The sequence below is a fragment of the Panthera uncia genome, chromosome F1 (assembly GCF_023721935.1).
Source record: "Panthera uncia isolate 11264 chromosome F1, Puncia_PCG_1.0, whole genome shotgun sequence".
NCBI classification, from domain to species: Eukaryota; Metazoa; Chordata; class Mammalia; order Carnivora; family Felidae; genus Panthera; species Panthera uncia.
Window position 1 is genome coordinate 57,681,205 of NC_064813.1, and position 303 is coordinate 57,681,507.

Consider the following 303-nt stretch of genomic DNA (forward strand, 5'->3'; position numbering starts at 1 on the left):
GTCAACTTCAGCTCAGGTCACGATGTCACGGTTCGTGAGTTCGAGCCCCGCGTCGGGCTCTGTGCTGACAGCTCAGAGCCTGGAGCCTGCTTGGGATTCTGCGTCTCCCTCTCTCTCGGCCCCTCCCCCACCCCTGCTCTGTCTCTCAAAAATAAATAAATGTTAAAAAAAGATTTTAGAAAAAGTAATATGTGTCTACAGCCCTCCTCTGGGACCTGGGGTGAGGTCACACTGATGGAGCACACGAGATTTCTTAATGCCAGACAAACATCCAAGAGATCAAAGGATACATGTCTGTCCGAG